The sequence below is a fragment of the Oryctolagus cuniculus genome, chromosome 3 (assembly GCF_964237555.1).
Source record: "Oryctolagus cuniculus chromosome 3, mOryCun1.1, whole genome shotgun sequence".
Taxonomy (NCBI): domain Eukaryota; kingdom Metazoa; phylum Chordata; class Mammalia; order Lagomorpha; family Leporidae; genus Oryctolagus; species Oryctolagus cuniculus.
In genome coordinates, this window is record NC_091434.1 from 131,688,315 (window position 1) to 131,700,430 (window position 12,116).

At 40.2% G+C, this 12,116-nt stretch overlaps 1 protein-coding gene and 1 pseudogene across 7 annotated transcripts in view; one reads left to right on the forward strand and one right to left on the reverse strand.

The window, feature by feature from the left end:
* Positions 1–12,116, forward strand: part of DOCK4 (dedicator of cytokinesis 4) — a 520,558-nt gene that overhangs the window by 166,984 nt on the left and 341,458 nt on the right. The gene's annotated exons all lie outside the window — the stretch shown is intronic.
* LOC127491854 (U2 spliceosomal RNA) lies at positions 2,350–2,422 on the reverse strand (annotated as a pseudogene).

The following is a 12,116-nucleotide window of genomic DNA, read 5'->3' on the forward strand; positions in this document are numbered from 1 at the left end:
TCTTCTATCCACTTATTCACTCACCAAATGGCTGCAGTGGCCAGACTGGACCAACCTGAAGCCAGGAGCCAGGATCTTCTTTCAGATCTCCCAAGTGGATACAGGGGCCCATGGACTTGGGCCATCATAGGATACTTTCCCAGGTGCATCAGTAGGGAGCTGGATCAGAAGTGGAGCAACAGGGACGTGAACTGGCAGCCATATGGGACGCCAGCACTACAGGCAGTAGCCTTTACCCACTATGCCACAGCACTAGCCCCTAGGATGAATTCTTAATTCCTAATTTTTTACCTTCACCCCATTAGGATGAATTTGTAATTCAACCAGGAAAGAAACCTTTCTTGATAACTCCCATCCATCATAATTTTGCTCTTTTCTTTGCCCTTATTTTCTAAATCTTAGAAAGTAACACCTTATTTTCTAATATTTCATTCATTATTCTATCTGTAAGAAAAGTACAGCAGAGAACTGTATTGTTCAGATAGTAAAGTTTTTCAGATACTATTAATATATATGTATGCTTCATATTTTCTTATTTATTTGTTTACTTTTTTTTCTTAGTTGTGGGCAATGGATATATCTTACTCTTAGAGCTGTGTACCCAGTAGTCTATATTGCCAGATCACAAAGGATCTTCACAGGTCACAGATTTCTCTGTATGGAACCATCATCGGAAATTACTTTTCACCTTTTTTTAATTACTATTAACTGCACATGTTTATGGACTACCATGCAGCATTTCAATACATGTATATAATGTGTATTGATCAAATCAGGGTACTCAACATTTGCCCTTCTTTTACTACTTTATGTTTGTGGCTGTGGAGCTTCTTTTTTTATTTGCTCATAAAATGCATACTAGGTTATTGTGAACTGCAGTCATTCCACTGTGCTGTGTGGCACTAGGATCTTTCTCCTTCAACAGAGCTTGGTTTGGTGCCTGTTACCCAAGCTGTCTCTGTTCCCCTCTGCCTAGCCCTGCCTCTAGTCATTACTCATCTGTGTTCATAGAGAGCTTTTTCATTTCTGCATATGATGAACAATGTGTGATATTTTCTTTTCTATGTATAGTTTATTTCACTGCAAATGACAGCATTTCATTCCTTTTTATGACTGAATTGTATTCCACCTTGTATGTACTCCGTATTTTCATTGTGCATTCGTCTGATAATGGACACCTTGGTTAATTCTGTATCTTGGCTCCTACAGACAGTGCTGGAATACACATGGTATGGCTGGTTTCTTTTTGATACAGTGATTTCCTGTCATATATATATGATATATGACATATGTATGACAGGAAACCATTGTGTGTGTGTGTGTGTGTGTATACACACACATACATATCCATATTCAGTAGTGAGATTATTGGATCAAGTGGCAGTTCTGTTTCTAGTTTTTGTTTTGTTTTGTTTTGTTTTTTGACAGGCAGAGTAGAAAGTGAGAGAGACAGAGAGAAAAGTCTTCCTTTTGCCATTGGTTCACCCTCCAATGGCCGCCGCGGCCGGCGTGCTGCGGCCGGCGCACCGCGCTGATCCGATGGCAGGAGCCAGGAGCCAGGTGCTTTTCCTGGTCTCCCATGGGGTGCAGGGCCCAAGCACTTGGGCCATCCTCCACTGCACTCCCGGGCCACAGCAGAGAGCTGGCCTGGAAGAGGGGCAACCAGGACAGAATCCGGTGCCCCGACCGGGACTAGAACCTGGTGTGCCGGCGCCGCAAGGCAGAGGATTAGCCTGGTGAGCTGCAGCGCCAGCTCTAGTTTTTTTTTTTTTTTTTTTTTTTTTTTATAAGAAAGCCTCTATACTGTTTTCCGTATTGGCTTTCCTAAGTTACATTTCCATGAGCAGTGTAGATGAGTTCCACTGTCTCCATATCCTAGACAACATTTTTTATTTTTCTCTTTTTTATAATAGCCATTCTGACAGGGTGCAGTGATACCTAATTGCATTTTTATTTGCATTTTCTTGATAATTAGTGATATTGGACCTTTTTCACATATCGGTTGGCCATTTTTATTTCTTTTTTTAAATACTAAGCTAAACAAAAGCATCCTATAGACACTGTAGCTTCAAAACTTGGAAAATTTCAGGGTTTTTTTTATTGCACTATCATGGAAACATATATAGACTTTTAAATCAGCAACAAGACTCAGAATTGAATTCAGTAATTTTTCTTAAGAAGGAAGTTAACAGTGAAAGAATAAGTACGTGTTGGAAGCTAGAGTTCTCGCCTCTTGTTAATGACTCCAAAATAAATTCCCACATTTGGCTTTTGTTTTAAAAAATATTGTTGGCCCTGCTGTTTTAAGTTGTTCTTATCAATGACTGCCTTTAGTCTTTTTACCTAAGTAATTGTTCGACAATGTGGAAGACCAGTTCACTTGATACTACACTTGATCTTAGCCAAAAGGCCGAGAAGTGATTGGAAGACATTCAAACCCAGTACCCAAAAGTGTGTGTTGTCAAGAACCGGTTTGTGGACTAGGCAGCATGCTAGACAAGGTTATTGGACAAGTAAATACCATTCTTAGAATTGTTCTGATTTGTGCCCATTCACTTACAGTCAGGAAATGAACGCAGTGACCTTAGCATTGGATGGCAGCACAACATCCACCAAGGCTCAGGAAAGCATTTATTTGACTTCTGTTGGAGGCCTCTCTCATGATTTAAACAAAACAAGACTGATCCAGACGTGAATAGCTCTTTAAAGTCTTTTAGGAGGGGCCTCTTTAAATTCTGAAGGGAAATACCACATTTTATTGGTGAGGTTGTATCTCTTGTTTTAAAGGAAAGCTAAAACAGACACAGTGACAAGTAAAGGGAGAGGAAAAACGACCAGTTCTGAGCGTCAGCCATCATGCGAGGTGTTGAGACAGATTCTCTTAGCTCCTGAGTACACCTGTTGTGGGCAAAGAAGTGAAGCTCTGAAGCTTTCTGTCACTTGCTTTGTGTTATAAAGTAAATAGTGAGGAAGCCAATCTTGAGAGTAAAGACTTTGGGCCTCTAAACACCATACTTGGGATAGGCCATTAGTCCAGTATTCAGTCGCCGCTTGGGACACACACATCCCATACCAGTGTGCCTGATTCAAGTTCTGGCTCCACTATCAATGCAGCTTCCTGCTAATGTGCACCCTGGGAGGGAGCAGGTAACAGCTCAGCTGGATGCTGCCACCCACACAGAGACCTGGTTTCAGTTCCAGGGTCCTGGCTTCAGCCTGGCCTAGCCCTAGCTGTTTTGACCATTTAGGGAGTGAACTGGAAGATAGAAGATCTCTTTCTCTGTCTCTCTGCTTTTCAAATAAAGTAAAAATAAATAAATAAAAATTTAAGAATAAGCACCACATTCCAACATATCTGACTTGACAGAGATGAATTAGGTATATTTTGCATCTACTTTGTGTGATATTAATGTAGGTGATTTAGCTTTCTTTTGGTTAGCATTAACATGAAGTACTTTTCTTGTAGACAGCATACAGTTCAGTCTTGCTGTCTAAATCCAGTATGACAGTCCTTGCCTTTTAATTGTGGTGTGTAGACTCATTTGCATTAACTGTGATCATTGATATGGGTAGATATTAATTTATCATCTTGCTATCTTTTCTGTTTGTTTCTTTTTTGTTTGTTTGTTTTTCCTCTTTCTGTCTCCTTTAGGGTAATTTTTTCTTGCGGTGATTTTTATCTTCTCTGTTAGCTTTGTAAATAATAACATTTATAATTAGATTTGTATGTATCTTTAGCTTGTCATAGCTTACTTTCAAGTGATATTATAGCATCTCACATGTAGTATAATAATGTTAAAATGTTATTCTTACATTTCTTCCCTCTGGGCCTCTGTATATTATATATTTTATTTATATGTGTATATGTGTATTATGAACTACAGCAAGCACTATTCTTATTTTGATTAAAAAGTCAGTTGCCTTTTAAGGTGATTTAAATAACAGCAGTTTAAAAAAATTTTTTTGACAGGCAGAGTTAGACAGTGAGAGAGAGAGACAGAGAGAGAGGCCTTCCTTCCGTTGGTTCACCCCCCCCCCCCCCCAAATGGCTGCTACAGCAGGCACACTGCGCTGATCCGAAGCCAGGAGCCAGGCGCTTCCTCCTGGTCTCCCATGTGGGTGCAGGGTCCCAAGGACTTGGGCCATCCTCCACCGCACTCCCAGGCCACAGCAGAGAGCTGGACTGGAAGAGGAGCAACCAGGACTAGAACCCAGCGCCCATATGGAATGCCGGCACCGCAGGTGGAGGATTAACCAAGTGAGCCACGGCGCCGGCCCCTGTCTTGTGTTCTTTATTCCTTTGTGTCCATCCGTATTTCCATCTGCCCAAACTTCTTTTAACTTTCTTGGCAGTGCCTGTCTTCTATATTTTATTTAACCTTTGTTTCTGACAAGATATTTTTATTATATCTAGAATTGTAAGTTGATGGATTTTTTCCCGTAAAGATATTTCTGAACTGTATTTTTTGAGGTTGATTGTTGATTGCATTGCTTTTGATAAAAAAAAAAAAAAGAAACTTTCATTTCTGTATTCCTTTGTACTCATTGCATGGTTTCCTTCTATGTGAAGATTTTTCTTTCTCGTTGATATTAACTAATTTTGTGGTGTTGCGCCTACTTTAATTTTCTTCATTTTTCTTGTTCCTGGGTTTCTTTAAGTGTCTTGAATCTGTGGTTTTTATGTTGTCCTCAAATTTGGAAAAATTTTAGCCGTTCTATCTTCAAATGCATACTTTGTTCCTACTTCTCCCATGGGAAAAGTTACACATACATAATAAGCCAGTAAATGTTGTCCCACAGATCACTGGTGCTTGGTTTGTTTTAATTTTTTTCCTGGAACTAACACTGTGGCTCAGTGGATTAAGCTGCCAAGATCCCATATCAGAGTGCTGGTGTAAGTCCCAGCTGCTACACTTCTGATCTAGCTTTGTGTTAATGCACCAGGGAAGGTAGCAGATGACCCAAGTGCTTGGACCCTTGCCACCCACAATGGGAGATTCTGATGGAGTTCATGGCTTCTGCCTTTGGCCTGGCCCAATCTCGGCTGTTGTGGCCATTTGGAGAGTGAAGTAGCTGATGGAAGAGCTCTCTTCTTCTCTCTGTTGCTCTGCCTTTCAAAATAAATAAACACTTTTTCCCTGTTTTATTTTGGATAGTTTTTTTTATGCTCCCAAATTCACTATTTTGTTTTCTGTACCTGATAATCCAAATAGTGTTTTATTTATTTATTTGATCTAACCTGGTGGTTTTTATCTCTGGAAATTCAATTTATGTCTTTCTAATGTCTGCTTCATAACGTCTCAGCCTTGAATATGTGGAATACAGTTATATTGCTATTCTGGTGTGTCTTTTTTTTTTTATTTGACAGATACAGTGAGACAGTGAGAGAGAGACAGAGAAAAAGGTCTTCCTTCCTTTGGTTCACCCCCCAAATGGCCACCACGGCCAGAGCTACACCAATCCAAAGCCAGGAGCCAGGTGCTTCTTCCTGGTCTCCCATGTGGGTGCAGGGCCCAAGCACTTGGGCCATCCTCCACTGCCCTCCCAGGCCACAGAAGAGAGCTGGACTGGAAGAAGAGCAGCTGGGACTAGAACTCGGTGCCCATATGGGATGCCAGCGCTGCAGGTGGGGGATTAACCAAGTGAGCCACAGTGCTGGCCCCTATTCTGGTGTGTCTTTGCTAATGTTAACAGCTGTATGTGTTCCGAGTCATTTTCAGTTGGTTGGTTTTTCTTCACATGAAGAACCATATTTTCCTACTTATTTATATTTCTGGAATTTTTTTTGTTGCATACTGGTAGATTTTACCTTTTTTGAGTGATGGATATTTTGAATTCCAATAAATATGCTTAACCTTCCTTCTGGCATCATTTAAACTCATTGGATCTCTTGGCTCTTGCTGTTTAAAAAGATTTTTTTTAGTTAGAAAAATGTAGCATTTGGTCTAGGGCTACTTTTTGCTCATAACCAAGGAAAAACCTTTCTTTCCTCAATATCTCAAGAAGTTTCCTAGTCGGATTCATGTGAACAGGCCCTGTGTGAGTTCCAGATACTGTTCCTTCCAATCCTTTACAGTAGTTCTGTAGGGTTTCTTTCCTTGTCCACATGTGCACTGATCAGTATTCTCCTGAATACGTAAGGCAGACCCTGTACACATCTCTGGTTCATTCTCTGTGCAGTTTTCTCTTCTTTACTGCTCTCTCTGCTGCTGCTTACTGTAAGCTCCAAGTGGCCCTTAACTCCCCAGCTCCAAGAGTCTTCTGGGCTCATTTGTAGTCTCCAGTGCTCTGTGCATGGACCAGACACCCTCTTAGGGCAGTAAGCTGGGGCAGGCTTCTAGCTCATCCCACGTGCATTCCTTCTCAACCCTCATTGTCCTTCAGTGCATAAAATCTGCTGTCTTGAACACTACTGCTTCATATGTTTTATCCAGTGTTTTGTTGTTGGAGGCAGCAGGTTCAATCCATTTTCTGTTACTCCATCTTGGCTGAAAGCTTAAGTAGTAGGTGTAATTTCTTCAACTGAAGCTTTTTTTTTTTTCTTCTTAAATCTGGCAGCTTTTTAGGAGATTGTTCCTCTTTACCTTGGTTTTTAATTTTTTAGAACCGACCTTTATCTTTAATCACAAGAATATGGTTTTCATAAGTATATTCTTTGAATTGAATTTTCTTAAATGATGCAAACTGGAACAAATGAGACAGACAGACTTTGGGTCCTTTTTTTTTTTAATAAATTTATTTATTTGAAAGGCAAAGAGAGAGATGTTCCATTCACTGGTTCATTCCCCAGTCTGCAACAGCCAGGACAAGGTCAAGGTGAAGCCAGGTGCCAGGAATGCTATTTGGGTTTCCCACGTGTATGGCAGGGACCCATAGACTTGAGCCATCAAATGCTGCTTCCCAGTTGGATCTGGATTTGCAGGCGTCCCAAACCACAGTTTACCCTGCTGCATTACAACTGTGACCCTGGATCTCTGGTTTTTGTCACTTATGATAACCCTGGTGTGGAAGAGGCTCACCAAAGCCAGTGTAGCCAAATAAATGCTATCTTTCGTTAATTCCCAAGTTGTACAGATGGTGGTTTAACTTGTGGGAATCTACTTGATAGTTGGCTATGATGTTCTCTTACATAAAGTAGAATGGCTACTTTTTGTTTTGTTTTGTTTTGTTAGCACCAGTAAGAACTCCCAGAATTCAGTAAATGCCAAGGATATCTAATAAAGAGACAAATGTTTGAGGTGACAGCTTTTTCTGTACTGTTGTTACTCAAGGGTTGGAGTATGGAACAGTGATTTCTGTAAGCGTAGTCCCACAGGCCGTGACTGTGCTCTTACACATGGGAGCTAAGGGGAACTTGTCTTCCACTCTGTGAGAAATGACTGTCGTTTTCTTCACTTCACATTGTGAGGCTTGACTTTTAACGTAGTTTTTTTGTTTGTTTGTTTTCATCAAATGGCAATTGACATATATTCTCTCATCTTTTAAGTGGTAGCCTGTGCCATGACTTTTCTTTTGATGCCCGCTAGGGGTTTTTCAGTCAACAGTTGTCTCTTGGACATAATGGTGTGCTTTCACCAATCAGATTTAGAGACATAGTTCCTAACCAGTTCTAGAAAGGAATTAGTATGTTTCAGGGGAATAAATGCCCTCATTTGTTGGATAAATAGTATCAAGCAATTATTATCTTTCAGGCGAGTGCTGAATTTTAAATGTGTTAGATAAAAAGTCTTGATCTTTGTCCTGTGCCCAGGAGCATTTGGTGGCAAATGATCTTTTTAACACATTGTGATAATTATTTGCTGATTTGATCATGTATGTACCAGATGCTATTGGAGGCTGTGGGTTCCCAGCAGTGAATAATTCCCTAGTTTCATAGAGCTGGCATTTTAATGAGGGATGATGGTGAGGGGCATGGGGGCTTAGTGAGTGCCACGAAGATGAATTAGGACAAGGGGATGGGGCTTTTCAGTGGGAGAGTGTTGCTTTTGTATGATGGTCAGGCCTTTGTAGTAAGCAGATGTTTAAGCTGGAGCCTTAAAGAAAGTGAGAGGACGTGTCACCCGGATGTCTGAGGACAGACTGGTTTTAACAGAGGCAGACACAAAAATAAGAAGAGAGAATGTGCTTGTGAGACTGAAGAACCACGGAAGTCAGAATGCCCAGGGCAGTAAACAAGGGGAGAGTGACTGGAGCCCAGCTCTGTAGAGTAGAGGTGTGGGGGAGCGGGGGCTGGGCTCAGCAACCAAAGAAGCTGGGTCTTTGCAAGATGTGCAAATGATGTTTTTTCCTTCTGAGTGAAATTCTGAGTAGATGACAAACACAATGGCTTTGCCCTACAAAGCATGGGTAGAGAGAAGTCCTGGGGCTTCAGTGGGGGGAAAACAGAGGCTGTTGAAATAAAGTCCATGGGAGAGATGGAGTGCTTAGGTGACGGGACTTGTCCTTGTTGGGTGGGTAGTTGTGGGAGTGTGAGCTGGTTTAATTTGGGAGATACGCTGAAAAACTTATCCTAGGCATTTGCTGAAGGACTGGGTATACAGTGTGATGAAAGAAAGAAATCAAGGTTTGGAGCCAGAGCAACTGGTAGGGGAGGGTAAGACCACGGTGGGATCAGGGCATCTGGGTAGGGTTTGGGAAAGGCAGAATTTGATCTCATACCTGTTTTATTTCATGTACATGTTAGACATCAAATGGAGAAGTCAAGGGGATAATTAGATTGGAGTTTTGAGGAAAGGAAGTAGTTTGGGCTATACAAGACTTCATTAAGACAAAATTAAAGTAGAAATACAGACTCATGCACCTCCGTCAGTGCTGGGCAGCGATAATATTTAATGTTATCCAGTCTACACCACTATTAGTGCAGGTGGAGAATCTAACGCCCAGGAAGTAGAATGAGGTACCCAAGGACCACACATCTTTGGTGGAATCTGCCTGGAATCCGCATCACTGAACTCCTCATCTTGTACCATTTCCAGCCCAGCACACAGCCCTTTGTCTGTGCTATAGCATGTAGTAGGGGGAAAAGAAGCTGAGGGTGGTAAGTAGTGGTTTTAGGCCATGCTTGAGATTGCAACCTGGAACAAACTTCCTAGGTTGTAAACTTGGTTACATGCCTACTGTGTGACCTTGGATAAATAACATAGCTTCTCTGTGCTTCAGTTTCCTTACTGTAAAATGAGATGGATAATAACACCACACAGAGACTTGAGAAGATTAATGACAGAGCATATATAAAGCATTTCAGACCACACTGTGATAGCCTAATGAAGCTGCAGCTGTGATTTATTTCATTATTATTCTAATTAACTAGTAAGGAACTCCTCACAAAGCTGTTTTCATTTTTTTTAACCTGAGTGTTCATGGCTCAATGCAGAACAAGGTTGTCTGTTAAATGGTCCCCCTCTAAGATCTCAACTTCAGAGTGAAAGCTAAGAGCCTTCATTACAACTTCTGGAGAGCAGAATTAGCTCAATGTCTGGGGATCTTCAAATACGATGGCTAAGCTCTATTATCAAATTTTCTTAAATCTCTTCTATCCAGGGTTGCCTATTTCTTCCCTGATGTTAGCATCTACTGTGATTGTAATGGGTTGGTAACATGCTCTGCTCTTTGGGATTATGTATTTTGCTCTTTAAATTGTCTGTGTTCTCTGAGAATAGCTTATCAGCCTTCTCATTAAACATTCATGATTCTGTGACATCTCATTCTCTCCACTGATTGCTTTATGGATGTCTTTTTAATAGAGATCTTAATCTTGCCTTTAACATTTTTAGGCAATGGCTTTGTTATCCACACTGTAGCATTTTGTTGATATGTCTTTATGTTTTCAATGGATCTTTGTGTACTAATTAAAACAAGCTCCTGTTTTTAATGTATCATTCTTTGTGTGTGGATAAGAGTTCATATGTGACAATGTCTTGAGGGAAGAATTTAATATTATGATTTATGAGTGAAATTGGCAAAATTTCTGAGGGAATATTGCCATTATTGATTTGTTTTTTAATTATATAGAAGATTTAATGACATACTTTTAGTCAAGGCATGTGAAAGTCTCTCTTTCTTTCATTGTTCAGTGATAATGTCTGTTTATTTCCCTATTCCTTCCTGACATGCTAAATGTCAATCTTGAGATAAACAGAATGAGTTGACAGGTACATTAATATACAAAGGTAGTTAGTCATGGAGGGAGAAAGCAATTGGACAGCAAATATTTAATTTTGTTTAGATCAAGCATTATCAAGTAATTACCATTTATCTCCTTCCTCCATGTATTTGCTTTCATTTTGACATGAATTTCTCCTTGACTCATATTACTCTTCTAACCTTTCCTTATATAACTATAAGTATAATTTACATAGACTATCTTGGATGTGGGTTTTGTCCAGTGTTGTTTGGTGACTTCTTGATTCATATTGTCTGTGGTCCACTATCCTTTTTCACACTCTTGCCATGATCTTACTGTCCCAAGGTCAATGAGACACGAGCTTAGAGAATGCTATTGTTATCTTGTAGTCACAGATTTCCCTGCACTATAGTGACACCTGTCCCAGTAAGCAGAGTACGTTTCACTAAAATGATGCATGAGCATCCTGAGATTATAATTCTTCATCACTACATGTGGCTATCATTTTTGTCTCATCAGAGAATGAGGGGAACCTTACTTTGGCAACTGTGCTCACCTATAAGTCTGTAGACTAGTACTCTCATTTTTTAAGGTTAATTTATTCATCTTTATTGATTTGAGAGGGACACAGACAGAGACAGAGAGATCTCCTGTACACTGATTTACTTCCTAAATGCCCACAATAGCCAGGGCTGGGCCAGGCCAAAGCCAGGGGTCAGAAACCCAATCCGGGTCTCCCACATGGGTAACAGAAACCCAAGAACTGGAGCCATCACATGCTGTCTCCCAGGCTCATTAGCGGGAAGCTGGATCAGCAGTGGAGAAGGGACCTGATCCCAGGCCCTCAGATATGAGATGTGGGCATTCCAAGTGGTGGCCTACCCTTCTGCTCCACAACACCTGCCCCAAAGCTGGCAATTATTTCAATAGAGTGGAATAAGAGGTATAGGCGAGTCTCCTGAAGTAGGTTATGTGGTGCACAAAGGAGCAGCCTGGGACCCCAGCAAATGTCTTTTCTTTGCCATAGAATCATGGACTTTTGGAGCTGAGAAACTGATGGAAATCATGTAGATCTGGTCATCATTTCACTGATGAGGAAAGGAAACTCATAGACTGGAACTATCTTTGCCAAAGTGAACATTAATAACATGACAGGGACCATAACTAGAAAGTCTTTTTGGCTCTGTGTTACCCTTAAAAGGAAGAGTGGTAGAATAGAAATAGGATTGGGTTTGTAATCCAAAGATGTGGGTTTTATGCCCAGGTTTATTATTTAATAGTAGTCCATTGAGTTTCATTGCTTTTGAAGTTGTTCTTTAGCTCTGGAATTGTGAGTTTATCAAAGACCCTGCTTCATCTAAAATTTGTCATGTATTTCTGTACATTGAATAACAGCATTTTTGATATTTAAAATTTTCTCAAGGTTGTGATTTGATGAAAAATATTGGCTATGACTACTTTTTCTTCTCCTCCCATTTCCTTGAGGTCAGAGGAAACACATTTTTTAACTCCTGTAATTGCATATTATTATCTACTCTGACAGCTACACCTCAGGGTCTCACCTCTCCTGAAAAGATTTATAATAATTGGGCATTCTGTGACCTTCCTGTCACAATAGATGGGTTTTTGAGACTCTGGAAAGATTTTTATCAGCACTGTTTCTCTGTTAGGCCCAAGGAAAATAGTTCACAAGATACCTCAACTTGTGATTTCTACTTGGAGCTACACCTCAGCTTGAGCTGGTTATCATTGTCTCATCAAAGAATAATAAGTGATCATTGTAAAAATGTTAAAAGTACAATAATTACTTCTCAATCTAGTCTACCACCAGGAGATAACTTCCTTAGACATTAAATATACTTTGTCTTTTTAAATGCATGTTTATAGAGTCATATATATGTACATATTTAATGCATTCACATATAATTATATATTTTAAAGGACTAATACTGCATGTTCTATTTGAGAGTCTGTCCCTTCCATTTAATGATAC